Below are 18,729 nucleotides of genomic sequence, written 5' to 3' on the forward strand. Positions count from 1 at the left end.
GGAGAAGGTTTGAGGCCTAGAAGGTAAACAACAGTGATTGAATAAAATTATATTAAGAGGGTGGCAAAAAAATCTATCTCCATTCTTGTACACCAGTCCGACGGCGTTGGTGGGCCTACTTTAAAGCACTTCGGACAGTAAAACGGAGTGTACGACTGAGGAATAATACGATAAACACATCTAGTTGGTAGCTCCAACTGCCCAAGGGTACGGTCACGTTAACAATATTGTGGACTGTAAATCATTTTATGTATTTACGCACGCAACAATAAAAACAACTTCGTAAAGCGTTTTGTTTCGAAGAAATATAAGTTTTTTTTAAAATTACTTCAGTGTTTCTTGCCTGCACTGAATAATAGTTAACAGGACCCTTCCACAGCCTTATAACCTGCTGGAAAGACATAGTGAGGCATTACTATTATCACAATTTTAACTTTTTTCTTATTTAGCCCTTCAATTGTCTATGTTTCTTTAAACTGGCGTCCGCAGTTTTGAAATAACAGAAAGCTGTGTGTTCTTTTCTACAGACGAAGTCTGTGGCTTGATTGGGCAAGTTGTAACGACGGTGTAAATTTAAGCGTCGTTACAACTGATATTGAGAAAGAACGACTGCACAAAAGTAATAAACATCTGCTTTCACCCTTCCACAATCAAAAGTACAAAACCCGAAATCTTTATATATCAACAAGACGTCATGGAGGTGCTGGGTGTCGATCCCCGTTCCTCTCGCATGCTAAGCGGGCGCTCTACCATCTTTTTTTTTTTCTTTATTACATGGGAGAATACGCTCAGACGTGGCAGTACGAGGAATACTTAGTCAAGCAAACAAAAGAATACACTGAAGTTATGAGCAGCACATATACATCAAAATTGTTGCGCTGCTGAGCAAGAAGTCGCGGGTTCGATTCCCGGCTGCGGCGGCCACTTTTCTGATGGAGGCGAAAAGCAAAAACGCCCGTGTGTACGAGATTTCGACGCACGTTAAAGATCCCCAGGTGGTCAAAATCAATCCGGAGCCCTCCACTACGGCGCGCCTCATCGCCTGCGTTGCGTTGGCGCGTTAAACCCTGCAATCAATTAATACATCAAAATTCAGGAAAACACACACAAGCGTTTAAAAGAGGGGACTAGTCAGGTGGTTGGTCATGCGAACTATACACACTATGTACAAATGCCACAGTTTCTCGGAAATATGACTTAGTTGATCTTGGTGGCTCAGCATGCACACCCCATAAGCGGCATAGCCATAGACTGTACAAACCAATCAACATAAACATGTCATACCATCGGAGCTACACCCCCGACAGGAACAAGCTCTGAGCAAAGGTATCCAGAAGGAATTCATGCACGTTGCCAGGTGAGTTGGCCTCCTTGCAGAACCGTTGCTTGGCGGGCAACCGGATTTAATCTAGGTCGAAGGCAGTGGCGACAAGAAGCAATGTGTTGAAACCTCTTAGTTCAGCTCTCGGTTCCCGTCGGGGGTGTAGCTCAGATGGTAGAGCGCTCGCTTAGCATGCGAGAGGTACTGGGATCGATACCCAGCACCTCCACGACATCTTTTTTTGGCAAGCGAGTTGATGTTGAACACGGATGCATCCCGCTGAATATGAAAGCAATTACGGCCTTGTTTTTGTCTCTACCGCCCCTGATAATAAATAACGTCACGCCACGTCACCGGCGCAATCTAGCTGTTAGTAAAACAATAGTGACCCGGGGTACATTTAAAAATGAGCTCCTCAGCCCCATTTTGCCAGACACTTTCGGACCCCTTTGACCCATCTCCCCCCCCCCCTTAAAACCTCATAGCATAGCATAGCTATATTCTAAGCATGGCTATTTATCGACTGATATGTTAGACCCCAGTAATATTCAGTATAATACCCTGAACACCCACTCTTTTTGAATTCCAAACAAAAACTTGCCAGATATCCTTATCACCTCATGCCGAAAGTTTTTTTTTTTTTCAGGCGGTTGTTCGACACCCCAAAATTACGCATGCGAAAGCCCAAAACAACCTTCACCCAAAACTGAATCTGTAGCTGCGAACTTGCACGGTAGCCATATAGCCACTTATACGTAAGACGATTAAAACAGGGAAAATATATTCACAACCTCCACCCACCCCCCACCTAATGGCTTCCATTTTAACACCACACTTCCTGATTAGAGCAGTTAGCATGTCGACTGATTGCATAGTCCTAAAAGCACGTCCTGCTAAGGATGTTGTGTAAATAGTGTCTTATCGATAAAGCAAAATATGGGGCCGAATAAGTGAAAGAATCGCTTAGGGTGCATATATGGTGGAGAAATAAAATTCACGTAAAAAACATGGTGAGCGTTAACCACAAACTAATTGCAAGGGGAGGAAGCTGTCGAAAAAGAAGATGGAGGGAGTGCGTGTCGATCTCAGTACATCTCGCATACTAAGCAAGGCCTCCGTCATATGAGCTGCACCCTCGGCTTTCATTCGACCTAGACTGAATCCTGTTGCGCGCCTGATCAATTATTGTCGCATCTGTTCCCACACGACTTGCCTGGATTTCTTTCTCCGCCTTTGTGAGCCTTTGCGCGTCGTGAAGTGTAGCTCACAATTAAGCGGGAAAGAATAGATTCAAGCGACGCTAGACAGGAGCAGTTGGAAGTCAATGAGAGAGGCCTTTATCCTGCAGTGGACCTGAGTAGGCTGTTGATGATTATGATAATGATGAGGAGGCTGATCTTCATCTTACATATATCTGTGTACAGAGGCATGCACGCTTCAAGCTAAAGGCAGGCTGTTTTTTCCAGAGGAAAAGCGATGGCAACACTAGCCCTATGTGAGTGTTTACACTCGCCCACTAACACACCTCTCTATAAATGCAGGGATGGAAGCATAAGCGATTTCTATGGCTTAAAATTGCCGATGTGTTCTGTGCCAAAAACGTGAGACAATGAACGTGGTTTCAGGGAATGTAATAGTGAAATTTAATTCACGTGTAGAATGCACTGGCGATAATTAGTTGCGGTACCCAATGACACCGCATGGTGTTCTAATCCTCTGTGTCAACAAAGGAGCACCATATGAAATGGCAAAGTGTTCAGCATTCAGTAAAACAAATTGTTGGGCAAGTTGTCCAAGTTGGCCTTAGCTTTTCTCGTCGTGCTCCCTCTTTGTAATTGGGTTTTTACAACTCCATAATTAGAGTATTTGACATTCACGACCCAGCCCCGAAAATTGGAATATAATGCAGATGGCAAGGTAGTGAACGCGTTTTCAGAGCAAGAGCTGTTTTCTCAAAATGTATCAAGTACAAAACACTAAGGGATAGTGGGTATTTGAGGCATTTTGGAGCTTCCACCCACCAGAGACAAAAATGCGTTTAGTATGAGACCGTTCAGCTGTAAATGAACAAAGGGACGCGTAGCTCATCTGTTGGAGTACTCAATTCATCGTAGGTAGCGCTAGAGACGGGACACGGAGGAGAAGACACACACGACGGCGTCGTCGTGTGTGTCTCCTCCTCTGTGTCCCCCTCTCTAGCGCTACCTACGATGAATCAAAACCAACTAGCCCAACTGTCAATTTTATTGGAGTACTCAATTGAAAGGTAAGCCAGAGTTGGATACATACCCTGCATGAATTCAAGTATTTAGTATTCCTTTGCAAGCGACGCTCTTTCGAAAGAGCAACACCTCAACCTTACAGAAAATGAATCTCCATTTTTTTTTACCGCCCCGGCCACGCGGGAGCGGTCAAGTCGAAACCGGTTGACGGCGAAACTTTAAAACAACAAGAAACAATGACACACGCTCGGAATGGTCAACCACGTTGACACGTCTCCCTAAACGGCACATCGGGTCTACTTTAAATTCATAAAGCCGCACAGCAGCTGTTCGTCTGCCATCGGTGCCATCGATATCGATATCTTTATCGAGGTGCCATCGATATCTTTGTTAGTCATTCCGGGGGACTGTTAGCTGGATGCTGTTACGTCGGGAGATAGGCTATAATTCCTTTTCTCGCGTAGCGTCGATGGCAAGGGGCGAGTGTTTTTTGCGGAACTTCGCCTTTACATCTGTAAATATGCTGGTAATTAACACCCACTAACCATTTAAGATTGATGAGAGTGATGAATTTTTTACGCGACGGCTGCATTTTTTGACATCGATAGGAAAGCTATTCTACTTCTCTACGATCGCAACAATTGGGAAACGGCTCGTTCACTTCGCCCTTTACGTGGGATCTAGGTGTCAAAGAGCATCAGCGCACTGCACACAGTTTTATTCCCGGTCACCAGCGAGAGAAACGGCATGTACGTTTCACCCTTTTGCGAACAAGGTATCTTAATACTAACAATAATCACACTATTGACTTTTGTACCAGTGTCTATAGTGTCAGCGCCTTTAGGTGCGTCGGGGCGCCATTTGACGCAATCATTGACGCATTTACTTTCGTTGACGGTGTAAAGTGTACTCTTTACTCTTTCTTTTCGCGTAAAAATTTCAGTTTTCACAAAATGGGCATGTTTTTATATGGGGAGAACAGATGAGTTATGCCCACGGACAGTGCTCACAAGTCAGCTTTAAATGGCACATGCGTGGACTTCATCGGGATTTTTGCAATAATTCATTGTTTTCAGTCTGACCAATGTTTTGATTTGATCAGACCATTTTGAAAATGGCCAATCTTTGGGACTACTTTCTATGCGAACACTTGCCTACAATATTTTAAAGCTGAGCGGTGCAAGATAGCTTCGATGCCGTTACAATGCAATAGCTTTTTTATTAAAAATACTTCTTTTCCGCAGACGGGGAAAGACTTGCTGTAAAAATCGCACAAATTGAGGCTGATTTAAACCCCTTATAACGAGATTTCGATTCTTGAAGCATATCAACTCCATTATGCGAGTATTTTGATTCCGTACTATCTAATCAGTCTCCTGACGCAGTGTCTCACATTGTTCACTTCGTGCTTTCGCTCGACGACCGAGTAAAGTTCTCGGCCGGAGATTGCGTTACTGTGCGCTAAATTCTGTAAACAGTAGATTTCTGGAGGCGCACAACACGACACGGGGTCCACTGGTTTTCAAACAAAATTCTACAATTGGTTTTAAGACCAGCTTTTTAGATTATTTTTAGGTTCTACAGAATGCCTAGACTGTAAGAACCCTGCCGCCAACTTTTTATTGCGGTAATACTGTTTTTATATCCAAAAGTGGCTCCGGTAGAGAAAAAAATGGTATTATCAGAAACCGATTTATATCTTTTTGCAATGTCGATTGTACGATACCTTCGAAAGTTCCATTCTGGCCAATCGGCGCAAGAGTATTACCGGTGAAATTGTAAGTGCGCATAAAACTTGCGGAATTTGGGGTCATAGTGTTCAATCCCATATCCCCATTACTCGTACGCGCCGTCAATGCGTGGCAGCTAGCTCTGCTGGAGTTGCCCAAGAGCAAGTATCCAAAGCGTTTGACAAAATTAGCCACTCTTTTCTATTTCGGCCACCGCGTCAAGCCAACAATTAGAATGTTATCGTTGAGGACATTCGTATGTGCTGCGAGAACAAAACAACTTTGCTGGTTGTAAGCGGAAAGCATTCGGTACCAGTAAGTGTTCATTCGTCAATGCACCAACAGTACCCTCTCACCATTACTGTTCTCTTTCTCTCTTAATCCTCAGCCTTTCCTACTCACTCTTCTACTCAGCCCTCACGTACCTGGTTTTAGTCCTGGCTTCAATGTGCTGACTGCCTACGCGTTATGTCACTTGCTGGTTTGCTGACAAGACAGGGTAAATCAAGCCTTGGAACCAACCAAACCACGGAGGTTTCCTTAGCTACTGCGTTAGAGTTCGCGAGTATTCACCGGCACAAGGCTCATGTAAGAGAACATTAAAGGTCCCCTACATGTGCAACAGTTACTAATTCTGCACGGACTATCACATGGCGTCAGCAGTAAGGTAGCACATGGCCGAACGGGAACTTTCAATTTTTCGCTGAACAAAATGTCTGCAACGTATTCTGGGTGAATGAATTAGCTTACGTGCAATGCATCCTTTATTTTACAAACGCCAGCATTCTACATTCCCAATAAATCTTCGCAGGGTTTATTCGTGGGAGTAGCTGACGAACGACAATCCATTCTCACCGCCGCATATAGGTGAAGCTGAACTCAGGTTCCTTTCTCAATTGTTCTCCCAGTTCTCCTACTTACATGATATTACCCATCCCTCCCTACGCGCAGTGGTTCAGCGTCAGCTCAAGTACTTGCAAGTTCTCTGTTTCTTCTCAAGCTCAGTACCACCGTTTGCATGGTTTTCAAATAAAAACAGCGGATGGAATAAATAATACTTGTGCGGGGGGATTTGTTTAATATTTGTCTTACACCTCCCAGAAAAGTTTCACGAGATGTATAAGCGATGCCCGCTTCCATGTCTTAACTAAACGATTTTCGTTCGACAGGAGTCTTCTAGTGTTCGTAGTTGCATCAAAGGCATGCGTGTGTCCCTGGCCACAAACACGTTTCTCTACTTACATCAACGCCAGTGGTGAAAACATGGCCCAATGAACAAACTTTGTTGTTCCCTCAGGCACACACACTGCAGTGGACGCAATGTGCCTTAGGCCATAAAGCATTGCTTTATTGATGACGGGGATGCTGTTTTTTGGAACACGCCCTAGTGCACACTGCACACAAGGAATACTTTAGGGCCTAGCGCTGCTGCCACTAGACTTCTCTTGTGACAAGCAACACAATTCTCCTTTTACCTCCGTTATCTGATGTGCCTACATCGTCTCTGCATAGGTGGTACAATAGACGGTCATTCTGAACCAGCACGCTCAACGCATACCCAGTACAAGACACATTCGCAAGTGGGTCGAGCTCATGACAATCCGAGTGATGCACTTCACTGGTTGAAATTGTTCTATCGCTGCTTGTCGGTGCCCCACCTTGATGTGACATTCTTTTCACTCTTTCTGGCACCTTCATTGTTATTCCAGAACGTGTTTATTTTTATTTTTCTGAACCGTCGACATACCATACGCGCCTTCCATGCAGTCGCCAACAGATTATAATGTCTATCGGAGACAGCGGGCCCACATTGAACACGGAACAATTCACCTCGCTGAGGAACTCCGACAATGCGAAATTTGCTTAAGGGTTACGACGTGACTACTAAACTTTCAGTATACTACAAGTAATTTTAATTCCGTGCAGAGGCAAAATTTAGCCTAAAATCATCCGACATTTGCATGATCGAGAGAGTCGGTTTGAAGTAATCCGGTGAAGAGAAAGTTTAGTATGCATATTACAAAACGCGAAAGTAAAAAGGGGCAACGGAACGATAAAAGATCGCTGTTTCTTGTTAATTTCCCATAAAAATTTCTTTCTGTTTCTCCTTTAAAGAAGCTAGTAACGTTAAAGACAAGTAGGAAACGAAGCGCTGCTAATATGTGTAAACCTTCGAGCGAACGCGGGGAAAGAAAGTGGAGAGAAAAGGTAGAGAGCAATATATTTTTAAGGGAAGACGAAAAGGAGTAATCTTTATTCAGGTGGAGACTCAACCGAAACTCAAACGGAGAAATAAAGAGTAGAATTTACTTAGGAAGTATTGCAACACTCTGCGCTAGAAGTGAATCGATCAGCTACGTGGATTTTACGAATTGCTCTCGCTTTCAAGTCGTTCGTGCCTTCGACCCCGATTAAATCCGGTTGCGTTCCTTTTGAAAGTTACGCAATGACGCTCATTATAACGGCTTGAATTCCTTCTTGGTGTCTCTGTTGTGGCTGTATTTTGTGTCGGGGGTGTAGCTCAGATGGTAGAGCGCTCGCTTAGCATGCGAGAGGTACTGGGATCGATACCCAGCACCTCCACGACCTTCTATTTTTGAACAAGATAGTGTTTCTTTGATTACTCAAACGAGAAAATTTTCATTTATACGTCGTTCTCTTTCTCCGCCTGTTCCTCTATTCAGCCGTCCGAGAAGGAATGTAAACAAATTGTTTTCTGCAACGTTTATGTAGGCAAAATATTACCAAAAAGCTAAATCCGGTAAAATACCTAATACATGCAAAACTTTTTCAGCAAAAAGAAAACATTGGGAAAATTCGAAGCAACACATCAATACGTAACTAGTACTCGCGGTGTCCTTGTATAATAGATGCGTTCTATGTTTTTGCGACACCGCAATTAAAAGAACTCGTTGGGCCCATTCTTTTAACCACAAAATACATGTGTGCGCGTGTCTCGCGGCGACCGCACACTATGTTTGCAGGCCAAGCATACCCACTTTGGGAGATTGGCCAAGATTGGCCAAAAAAAAACTATAGTGTTCGCCGTAATCGTGGCAACCCTTGTTCGGAACGAGAAAGACACGTCATAGGTACACCCATCGAAGGTAATGTCCAATGATTACCAGTTCAAAAAAAGAAAAGAAGGAAGCTCACACTCATAGCAACAATGATGGAGTAAAGGTCGTTGCGGCAGGGTAGAAGAAGCAAATCGGCTGTAATCGTGGACTTCAAGCTTCGTGATGCTCGTAAAGGTTCTATACAGCTTCTTACGCGTTAGCGTGAGCTTCCCTCATTTTTAGGTAACGAGATAGCGGACAAATAACATTAGGGAACCAAGCAGCCGTCATTTGTAACGGTTAATATCCATGTAACTGCCCAGTTCAGGAAAAGGCAACTAAAAGAGAGAAGTACGAATAAATGGAACCAAATATGAAATGAATAGGGCAGGGAGACCGCTGCGGATCAGTGGGAATGGCCAGAAAACGAAAACATTATATAGCAAAATTTTCACTCCAATTACTAGACAACACAAGCGATATCTGACTATGGTAGGTTTCCATTTTATTTTTAGCAATTCGAGAAGCCCGACAATATTACCTGCAGACGCGGGCTACCATCCGGAAACGTCTACCATTACCTCACAATGTGCAAAATTACGAAAAAGGAACGCGATGAACTAACAAAATTATTTAAAACAAGGTTACTGAAATCCAAACAGGAAATTATCAGCAGCAAAGCATATATTGACATATTAAACTGGTAAAAAAAATTGGTTATAACATTTGTGGGAACGCGACCTTAGCGCGTTCCCTTTGGTTCGGCTTCGCCACACCGCTTGCTCCTCGCGGGAACTTGCTAGGCAAGACGTCGGCGAGGGGGATCTACCTCCTCGCCGTAGGAGTGTCTTTAAGCCGGCGAGCGCGCGCGGGATGCGAGCTGCGGGGGAGTTGGAGCTCGGGAAGCGAGGCGAGAGGACGTGCCTAGCGACCTCCTTCCTTCGAGGATCGGGCAAAAAGGAGGGCGACAATGGCTGCCATCGGTGTCCCAGCGAGGCAAACGCGAGCGCGCTGAGGCGCCCCCGGAGATGACTGTTGTCGCGGTGAGTCGAACCTCTCGATTCCCTTAAATTGCCCGGGCGAGGAACTAGATCCTCGCCGTCAACCAGCTAGCCTGCATGCTCTTTGAATGTTTATTATCCTGTAATAAATGTCAATGAGCGAAAACACTTGTCGCTTCCTTTGTTCCGGTGAGCCACGGCCCGCCGCGGCTGGCGCGGCACAGCGCGCAGCCGCGGGGTGGGAGATAGCTTGCTAGCGGGGCGAAACGAGAAGACGAAGACGGATTAGTCTCTCTCGTCGCCGGTTTTGCTATTGCAGGGGAAAGTAAACCAATTTACTTTAACCCCTCTATAACCCCACATCTGGCGCATCAACGTGGGGCTGGCTCTCGGAACATGGAACATGTCTTTGTTCGGTGTGAGAAAAGTTCTTTGTCCGAACCTGACAAGTGTTACTGCTAGCGTGAATCAGATCGCTAGCGGAGGCAGGCGTACTTTCTTGAGAGCGGAGTGAACGTTGCTACATCGTGCTAGAACATGTGAGCGCCGAGTTTTCTCAGTGCGCCGTTTAGGCGGGACGTTTCTGCCGCGGCAAACTGAAATTTTGATGTCCAGCACCCATGACGCGCTAGGGCATAAGGCCCGCGCTGTAATTGCAAGCCCGAAGTGAGCGAGTACGGAAGCTGAGTTGTTTGGCCCGATTTTCTTTTCTCTGCTGTCTCTTTTATCGACTCCGGGAGTCGGGCTCTGGGAGCCGTGTGGCCAGGGGCCACGGGTGCCGTATGGGCTGTCTGGTATTGCGGCTCGGCACCGGGCGTTCCGACATCGCGAGACGCGATGGGCGCCGCCGCTCATTAAGCTGTTTGTATTGCAGCGAGCGGGTAGGGCCGACGACAAAGCCGATGTCTCCTTCACGGCTGTGCGAATGGGGCAGTAGAGCAAGCCTCTGGGTTGCCGGTCGTTGTCAAAGATGCGTGTTGCCCGAAGGCTTTTCGGAGCCGGCACCGCGTGGGAGAGGGCACGACCGAGGAGGACGTGGCTCGGTAGCAGACGGACGGGAAACGGCCCCTCTTCTCCACTGAATGGCGGGGTGCGTGTCGCCGGAATGCTTGTTTTAAGTGGTTCGGCACGTAGCAGGGGAAGATCTCCTTCGCCTCAAGAAAGTGAGTTTTTTGTGCGCTGTCGGAAACCGTCTTTTGACAGCCGCAATTGTTTAGCGTCGTGCCACGCGGCCGATGCTGAGGAATAGCATTTCTTCCTTGCCTGACTTCATGGCTTGCGAGAATGCCGATGTGATACGCAATGCGAGTTTAGTCACCCAGGCTTGCTTGCTATGCGATGTCTGTGATGCCACCTGCTGCTCCGGGTCGGCTAGCGTTCGAGAGCTGGGGACCACTGGCGGCTGCCCTGGCGTGGCAGCTACTTGGAGGCGGCCTAGACGCGGCGCCGTGGGAGCTCCCTACGGCTGGTGTCTTCCTCCATGGAGGGCGTGTTGGTGCGGGCGGCGCCGTCGTGTGCTTCATGGCTTGGCGTCACTTCGGTGCTGGGCCGCACTTTGCGGTCGCGGGGCTCCTGGACCTGCTGATACGTCCTCGCTTGCGTCCGGGCTGACAGCAGCAGCTGTACGGACGTCATCTATCAGCGCAGTCGCTACACTTGCTCGGGCTGGCTTCAGCACTACGCTTCGACACCCTGACCTGCTGTCTTCGGCCAGGGCCGGACGGGACCTGCTGATCCTCACCACCGACTGACAAGAGCGCCAGCGCGAGCAACGATGCTCGTGTTGGCCTGAGCTGTGCTGCGCTACGTCGAACCTATGGCTGAGAACTCTGCGGCCCCCGTTGCATTGGGCCAGCTGTTGCCTTCTCAGCGGGTCTTGACGAAAGCAGCCCCTGGGCACAGCTGTCTACGACGAAACTGCATCTGTGCTTGGCATGCCTATTCGAGCCAACGTGTGCACCGTCACCTCAGAGGTGTTACCTGCGACACCTGAGCGTTAGATTGTGCATGGGCGTAAGATTGTGCATGTGGCTGACGATGCCTGCTTGATGGCGGCGAGTGCGAGGACAGCTACAACGCGGGGGCGAACCTTCATGTTCTGTATAGTTTTACGAACATTGCGTTTAGATGTCCCCGTGTGCTATTCTTTCCACCGTACGGAAACGTTTAAGGTTGGAGGGATGTGGGAACGCGACCTTAGCGCGTTCCCTTTGGTTCGGCTTCGCCACACCGCTTGCTCCTCGCGGGAACTTGCTAGGCAAGACGTCGGCGAGGGGGATCTACCTCCTCGCCGTAGGAGTGTCTTTAAGCCGGCGAGCGCGCGCGGGATGCGAGCTGCGGGGGAGTTGGAGCTCGGGAAGCGAGGCGAGAGGACGTGCCTAGCGACCTCCTTCCTTCGAGGATCGGGCAAAAAGGAGGGCGACAATGGCTGCCATCGGTGTCCCAGCGAGGCAAACGCGAGCGCGCTGAGGCGCCCCCGGAGATGACTGTTGTCGCGGTGAGTCGAACCTCTCGATTCCCTTAAATTGCCCGGGCGAGGAACTAGATCCTCGCCGTCAACCAGCTAGCCTGCATGCTCTTTGAATGTTTATTATCCTGTAATAAATGTCAATGAGCGAAAACACTTGTCGCTTCCTTTGTTCCGGTGAGCCACGGCCCGCCGCGGCTGGCGCGGCACAGCGCGCAGCCGCGGGGTGGGAGATAGCTTGCTAGCGGGGCGAAACGAGAAGACGAAGACGGATTAGTCTCTCTCGTCGCCGGTTTTGCTATTGCAGGGGAAAGTAAACCAATTTACTTTAACCCCTCTATAACCCCACACATTCGATAACAATAAAACCACCAAACAAAAATACTATTGTCTAAAGAGGTTCTGGGCGTAAACGGTAAACAGGTCCGAAGTACAGCCTTTATATTAGTCTATTGCCAGTATCCAAGTTGCAACAAAAAACACCAAAAAATTTTACGAATGCAAAAAATTTGTCATTTAACGAACACCAAAGCAAGTACAACTATACTCGGTTTAAGTTTTACAGACATTTTTCCACATACTTTACATGAATCGATGTGCAATGACTGTGCCACATTTACCCGTTACACCGCAGTAGATACGGATTGGGGCTTCTTTTTTTCCTTTTTTCATTTCTATAAGTATTTTCTCCTGGCCCCGAAATAAATAGGGTATGTTTCCCATGTTAGATTTTCCTAGTTAATCATACCAATTACCTCGCCCTACTCTCGCTCCAACAAGTCCGCCTCAGAGAACTTCTGACTGGTGTAGATCTTTCCCCTGCTAAACGACAAGCGATTTTTCCTTCGTTCGAAGCCCAGGCATATAAATCACCTGGAAAATACCAGAAACTAAAGAACATATCCTTTATTGTCCGGAACAAGAACAAAGAACATAAAGAACGCGCCATGATATCTAAGGAATTATAGAAGCAGCATGCAGCGGCACCCCTAGTCGTTTATTCGAAGAGAGAGAGACGGAAGCCTTCCAAGTTCCATAGCCTTATGAAGGAGGCTGAAGTACAGCGGACGTGGTTTCGCTAGGCACCGACTTTGCGACACTGGCTGTGGCATGTCCGGTCGTTTCTGACTTCGCACGCCTTAAATGCTACCTCGACGTATGTTTTGTTTGTCGTTGACATTTGGCGCTTCTGTTGTTGGTGCTGACAGCGCTTCGTTACGCATGCGGAATCTGCAGTGCACGCACTTTTGTTTGTACGTATGTACGCTGGGCGAAATGCTGCCCGCGCAATCCTTGTAAGCTGACGTATCCGTTTGTTTCGCCTTGTTTGGCGCGATGCCGCCGAAATAACGGCAGCCCTTGGTAGGGGGAAAAAGATGTATCTTACAACGGTGTACGGGTGACATCAGATTGGGCAAGAGCAGATTGTTTGTGAGACGACGGGGAGCGTTCGCCTACTATAGCCTGCTAAATGCAAGGTCATGGTCCACGGTTCCACTTCCGGCAGACAAGAAGGACCTCTAACGGTGAAAACAGAAAGGGCGATTCTCGCGCATTGAAAGGTTTGCGCTCCTAAATGGGTGGACGCAATTAAAGTCGCTCTCGCGAATTGTTCATACACGTAAAAAGCTTCCCTTGTCCCTGAAAAAGGTTTATTGTTTTTTTGTTGCGGCGGGTTGTTAAGGCGTGCACTTTTCTTCGCTGCAGGAGATAGCACCTAAATGAAGCGCAAGTGTAATAAGCAAGGTGCCATAAAACTTTTATGCAGTGTGCTTGAAGTTAGCGGCGTGCTCTGAGCTTTGTATGGGCCGATGGAATATGCTACTGTGCACCGAAGCACCGACGCACCATGTATCAAACGCAAGTTAATGTTTTTTTTTTTGCCACCTTCGCGAATGTTTGTGTGTAGTGTGACCTGTCGAACGTGACTGCTGCCGTTGTGCATGTCGAATCACAGGTGTTTCAGGGCACGCACTTTCGACATGCGTCGGTCACCAAGCATGCTTCAGTTTAGGCCTATAGGCAACAGTAAAGTAAGAAAACCAGGACGATGAAACCACATGGCCGGTAAAACCTAGTTTACAAGTCGTACTATCTAATCACGTTATAGTTGAAGCTCCCACGTTAAGACGTGGAGGCGCAAGGCTGTCATATTCTTCATAATTTTTACAACTATTGTTCACAAAATCTGAACAAAAATATTCACATATGAGGAACGCTCCATTTAAGCGCATTTACGTCGTTTTAGAGCGCACTGACTACTTGCGCGAGGTAGTTTTGTTCTTCTACTTGTTCTTGTGTTGCATTTCCTGAGATGAAGAGGGCGGCTTCGGCGTGTGTATTTAACTTTATTTTAATTTTATCCTATTTATTTGTTGCCATATGGACGACATTTCTGCATGTAGTTCCTCAATCGTTTTAGTAGCTGCTCCGCCGGCTCACTAAGCAAGCCTATGCCGCCTGCAAACCGCAAATTTCTCAAGCATTCTTCGTATATCCATAATTGGGCGTTGTTCCAGCCTGCCTTCTTATATATCCCCTCTAGACACGTTGTAAATAGTTTTGACGAGATGGTATCTGTATCTGCCTGTCGTACACCCTTTCTGACCGCGACTTTTCGCTTTTCTTGTGAAGGATCATCCTGCCCGCAATTCCTTATATATGTCATCTAGGAGTTTTATCTGGGTCTCCTCTACATTCCCTTGTCTTACAATGGTTCAAGCAGAACTACGGTTCTTACTGAATCATACGCGTTTTCACAGTCTATAAATGTCATGTAAAGGGCTTACTAATCTCCGCAGATTTTTCTATTAATTTATTGACGACATGTATGTGGTCCTTTGTTGACTATCCTTTCGTAAACCCACCCTCCTCTCTGGGTTGGTGAACTATTACTTTGGTAAATAGTTTGTAAACAACAAAGAGTAGGCTGATTTGTCTCTAATTGTTACCGTGTTTAGTATCTCCCTTCTTGTGAATCAGCAGCATGTTTATGTTTTTCCAGGGTGTGGGCAATTTTAGAGCCCTTAAGCATTGTAAAAACAAAGCAGAAAGCTTTTCCTGTTCCCTATCTCTCCCTCCTTCAAAACATCCACGCTTATACCATCGTCACCTGCAGTTTTTTTCTCTTCGACGATTCAACAAAAAATGAAATTTACTTCATTCTATTGTACAGGACGTAAGGGTGCTAGGCAAGATTAGAAGCAGAGATCATAGGACGCTTAGGTGCAAACTAAACTTATATCTCAAACGACAAAGAACGAAACTTACCAAAAATAAAAATTCAGCGTTGAATCAGTCAGAGCCAGGACGCAGGAAATAAAACAACCCTTCGAAACAAACTCAAAAGGAGAACGAAAAAAACGAAAAACAGGAAAAAGCTTGTGTACTAGAAGAAAACCTACTCGGACTGATTGCCCTACTTCTTTGAACGATCGCCTGCCAATGTGAGAAATTATGTTCACGGGGCACGTCCTGAAAAAAAATGGTAGGTTTTCTCGCGTCGATTGTCCCCCTTCGCTCTTTTGAAATATACAAAAGCCCATGCGGGCTATACAATAGTAAAAACAACCTCAGCTAGAACAGTGTCAATGAAGTATGAGTAAGTGGTACATGTAAATTTCCGGACCAGCCAGTACTCCAACTTCGGAACAATGGCCGCAAGGATGCTGAAGGAGTGGAGTCAATAATTATTTTGTCGCTGCGTGGTCGGCTAGCGTCCCAAGCACTCGTGTATTAGCGTTGTCATGTTTACATTGGGCCTTAGTGAAAAAGTCTCTTCCTACTAGCATCTATAAGCAAGTTCATACACGCCAGTTTTTGTTTTCAACGAATGGACACCTCGGTGGCATGTCACAAAAAGCAGTCTAAAACAGTAGCAAGCAAATATATGTAACTGAAAGGATATCACATTCGTCTAAAGAAAAAACCGGCTTCGCCATGCCCAGCGTTTAAAACTGCACGCCCAGAGACGCCAACCATGCGGTTCAGGCATTCGTGTCATCCAGTGCACAGCCGTACGGCTCTACTTTTAAAAGTTCCACAATTCGCGAACGTAGGCTCACAGAAAATTTTAACAGCACAGCTGTTAAGGGGCTCGTAATGTGGATTGATGCTAATCGCGCCAGGCGACGGTACCCACTAAGCCGACAGATGCCTCCACCGCCTCGACGGCCGCTCAGTGCCCGCGGCGCACGTCCATTCCCTTTAATATGCACGAATAAACTACCAGACCTTCCGTGGGTTAGCTTCGAGTATAAACACCATTTGTCAAAATTTCCTAACTAATCTTAGTCCTTTGGACCACAAAAATTAAAAAGTAAGCTTTACCTTTATATTCGACAAAATCACCTTATGGCACTAAGGAAGAAATGTGTTTTCTCTAGCTTTCCCGCGTGAAACGTTTCAGCGTCCCTCGGGATGAAAGCTTGTGCATTTCCGGGTGGTGGTGGTGGTGGTGGTGGTAAAAACTTTATTTATCCAGAGCTGTTGAGAAAGAGGCACCGGCTGGGAGCACCGGCACACTACAGTCCCCTAGTCGACGGCCAGGAGCCCGATGGCCCTAGCGGCGGGTTCGGCCAGCTGAATCACACACTCTTTAAATTGTTGGTCGGAGCTGAGCAGAGTAGCCTCCCCTTGCTCTACCACCATGGTAAGGGGCAGAAACAGGGTAGGATGGAGGGGGGTGTTAAGTTCGGGCTCCTCATTTAATTAATTAAAGCCGCCGGTCGCTCATTTATCGGTGTCACCTCCGCTGGTAGCTGCTATCCCGTGTCCCTTTCATGAAACCGCACGGACGCCAAGTTCGGAGCCGCGGAGAGCTTGTTTTGTGCCCGTCCTTTTGTGTGTCAAAGGACGGGGGCGATTATCCTGAGTACCTCTGTCGCGTCGGAGGTGGCTGGGTCATTCGGCATGACAAGCTGACGGGAAGCTGAATGATGGTGGGTCTCATAATGTCGGAAGGAGCGCGGTGTAAGTTTTCGAGAATTTGCGAAGCCAGCGCGGGGCGCTCTCCCTTGACGGGTCGCGTTCTCCTCGATGACGGTCGCCTGGGCTGGCAGCGTCTCTTCCCGTGGGCTGTTCAGGCGGGCGGCGGCGCCCCTTTAGTCTGGGAGGGGATTAGCACCGACTCCCTCTTTGTCCCGGCGCGCGCGCAGACAAGGCGCCAAGGTGAGGACGCGGGAGGAGGTCAGCCGCGCGAAGACCGCTCCAAGCCGTCGGCTTGGCTTTTGAGCACATGCCACCCGCTGAACGTAATGGTGTGTCCACTTTAGGCCGCAGATGTCCTGTATTTGCTTGTCGGGTGCAACAGCGTGCGTGGGAAACGCACTATCAGTGTATAGGAGAGAGGGCTGGGTCACGTGACCGAAGGTGGGGACATGTGTGTGATTGGCTGGTTCCTGTGGCCAATCAATGGTTTGTATTAACTGTTTTGACCCTTTTTTCTCTCTTTCTTGAACGCCCCCTTTTTGGAGGCGGGGTTTTTGGTATCAAAACCAGAGTGTTGGGTATGGTCCAGGGTCGGTCGAGAGGGGATCTAGTTCAGTATAGATCTCGGCCGAACAGGCTGCTGCTGTCAGAGTGACAATGTAACCGTCACTCTGACCTGATGTAAACTTGGAGTAAGGCAAATAGTGTAAATAAACCTAATATCCAGCAAGCAAGGCAGTCCTCATCCCTCACCCGCTCCAAGCATCGGTCGTCGGTCATCGGAGCGAGTCGAGATCGTTCTCTCGGCTCGCGCATCAAAAGAACATCACTATTTCGTCTCCATCAGTTCGCCAAGAAGATGGAGAGGCGAAAATTAACTGGCGCAGTCGACAGGATGACCACGACCATAGGCTGGAGCTGGTGGGGTATTCCGGAGAGACTCCTTCAACGCAAGGTTCGACTACGAACAACAGCGAGCCCAACTCCAAGCATCGCCGAGGCGGCACCTCAGCGGGAGGCCTCGTGTAAGCTTCGGCTCAGTGCGGCAGCAGCCGCGATTCAAAGGCAACGGGGCGACACCTCAGCGGGAGGCCTCGTGGGCTCCAGCAAAGGGCGGCGGCAGTAGCGGTTTCAACGAGGCGGCACCTCAGCGGGAGGCCTCGTGAGCTCTGGGTCAGGGCAGCGGAAGCCGCGGTTTGACGAGGTGGCACCTCAGCGGGAGGCCTCGTGGGTTTCGGCTCAGGGCGGCGGAAGCCGCGGTTGAACGAGGCGACACCTCAGTGAGAGGCCTCGTGGGTTCCGGCCCAGGGTGGCGGAAGCCGCGGTTGAACGAGGCGACACCTCAGTGGGAGGCCTCGTGAGCTCTGGCTCAGGGAGCACGGCCCCATCCCAGCGGCGAGAGCGGCGCATCGGGTCCACAAGCTGCTGCACCAGCGACACTGCGACCCGGCCGAACCCGGCGCGGGCACTCGTGGGCCCTGATTTGTTTTCTCCGGGTTTACCATGGCCACTATGCTAACGGGATATCGCGGCACCGACAAGAAGGTTAGTGCCATTGTGCTCGAGATTTTTTTTTTGAGAGCGGAGTCAGCTCTCAAAAATGCTCAGCCCGCTCTACAAAAAGCCAGGCTAGCGACTAATCGGGGCGCAGGTAGCCCGTCCGAATGGACGGCTGAGGAGCTCAGTGCTCAATTAGCCCAAGGAAGAGCGGAGATCGCTTACGAAAAAGCGAAGCTTCGCAGGATTGGTAAACTCGAAGAGGATACCAATGTTTTCACAGTTTTCGTCCCCTCATGGGCGTTTCGAATGCCACAGGATGAGGAGAGTGGGAATGCAGTTGAGGTGGCTGAAGCCACTCCAGTTGTTGAGCAACCCCATAGCGTTTCCACTGCTGCAGATGATATCATGGAATCTCGCGAGACAGATGTCTTAGCTGCAGCAATTCTTTCTGTGGCGGCGGGCAATGTTGCCGTGGCCGCGCAGAGAAGTGTCGGGACTAG

General features: G+C 48.1%; 2 non-coding genes across 2 annotated transcripts; both read left to right on the forward strand.

Annotated features, from left to right (window-relative positions):
- Positions 1-1,477: 1,477 nt before the first annotated feature.
- On the forward strand, positions 1,478-1,550 carry Trnaa-agc (transfer RNA alanine (anticodon AGC)). Its single transcript has one exon. It is a non-coding gene; the product is annotated as a tRNA-Ala (tRNA).
- A 6,233-nt stretch (positions 1,551-7,783) lies between these two features.
- On the forward strand, positions 7,784-7,856 carry Trnaa-agc (transfer RNA alanine (anticodon AGC)). Its single transcript has one exon. It is a non-coding gene; the product is annotated as a tRNA-Ala (tRNA).
- The last annotated feature ends 10,873 nt before the right edge of the window (positions 7,857-18,729 follow it).

Source organism: Haemaphysalis longicornis, unplaced genomic scaffold (genome assembly GCF_048455015.1).
Source record: "Haemaphysalis longicornis isolate Haplotype H1 unplaced genomic scaffold, Haemaphysalis longicornis Haplotype H1 scaffold_5, whole genome shotgun sequence".
NCBI lineage: Eukaryota > Metazoa > Arthropoda > Arachnida > Ixodida > Ixodidae > Haemaphysalis > Haemaphysalis longicornis.